General features: G+C 38.8%; 1 long non-coding RNA gene across 1 annotated transcript; it reads right to left on the reverse strand.

The window, feature by feature from the left end:
• Nucleotides 1–806: 806 nt before the first annotated feature.
• On the reverse strand, nucleotides 807–1,131 carry LOC144355667 (uncharacterized). Its single transcript, XR_013421260.2, has 2 exons — nucleotides 980–1,131; nucleotides 807–950 (listed from the first exon to the last, which is right to left on the reverse strand). It is a non-coding gene; the product is annotated as an uncharacterized LOC144355667 (long non-coding RNA).
• Nucleotides 1,132–1,409: the final 278 nt, after the last annotated feature.

Consider the following 1,409-nt stretch of genomic DNA (forward strand, 5'->3'; position numbering starts at 1 on the left):
TTCAATATGGGACTCACAGCGACGTACACAACGCGTGTAAAATACATTGCTTGTTGGCATGAAATTGGAACACGCGCTGCGCAACGACCATCGCCCTTTAAAATTTGAGATATGCTTTAATTGAGTTGTGTTACCCGGGCTACATTTATAATACAGCATTGTATCACGGGCAGTCTCTTTTCTCTCCAGTATAATGTATTATTATTAGGAAGAAAATAGTCCCTGCATGTGGTTATTGTGTTTATTTGTTAGTGGTGTCATCGACCCTCAACCACAGGTGATGTCATAACGCCTACACCAATGAACATCGCAGTATCATTGTTGCATCTCTTTTTACCTCCATGATCTGATCAATGCACATCCCGTGTTTTGCTTTGTGCGTATTAGACTGAAATTCCGTGGGATTCCCCAATGTCCTGCACACCCGTGTTGGTTGCCTTTTTCTATGACGATACATTCATCATAATTGTATTTTCCCCTTATTTAAATGATAGCACTGTGAGTTAAAAGATCTCTGTGATTTACACCATCACTATAATTCAAAAGCGTCAATTTATCTACGTGTACTTCTTCAGGGAAGAAAATGTTACATATACCATAATGATTTGTCCGTATTTTATATAACGTGGGTTGCGAGTGTATTGCAATTGCTGATATTTACTAGAGTGTTATTCCACTGTAGATACAAACCGTTAAATTTGCAACTTACCTTACCTAAACTACTACACGACAGTATTATCAAAAAGTCGCGGCGAATCATGGGATGTATCATTCTATAACAGACTTATATTTTAAACTGTTGAGGGTAGTGGTGATACAATCAAGATATTTATTCGTGGAGACATCAGATACAGTGATAATACAGTGAAGTGTAAACTTGGTTTCCAGGCGATGGCTTTACAGCCACGCCTAGAGACAGACCTCCCGTATAACCTCCGCTCCCGTATAACCTCCCGTATAACCTCAGCTCCCGTATAACCTCAGCTCCCTCTTTCTCATCAGTCCCCCTATTTATAAGTGAAACCACGTGATATCGTGACGTCACTACGACGCCTAGCACAAGTCAACGTGATTGGTTAGAACTTACTAACATGCCAAATAAGGAGTGCTAGACAGTCATGGTGACGTTTTACACGGCGTGTATAAAAGTGTTAATATGGTTTAGGCTTTAAACAATACTAGTACATTAGATATTACATATAGGTGTAGGAATGTGAACATTAAAGTAATGGGAAAGTTAACACGTATTGACATAGACAATTGAATGTAATTGTCATGTCATACGTGTATGCGGGTACCACATCAGATTGGTGACACTGTCCCTTCCAACGAAAAATGAAAATGTCCCCATTTTCGTAATATCAAATCATACGCTAGGAAAAAAATAACAGAAATATTGATAGAAAAAT

Source organism: Saccoglossus kowalevskii, chromosome 11 (assembly GCF_978046115.1).
Source record: "Saccoglossus kowalevskii chromosome 11, keSacKowa6.1, whole genome shotgun sequence".
Classification (NCBI taxonomy): domain Eukaryota; kingdom Metazoa; phylum Hemichordata; class Enteropneusta; family Harrimaniidae; genus Saccoglossus; species Saccoglossus kowalevskii.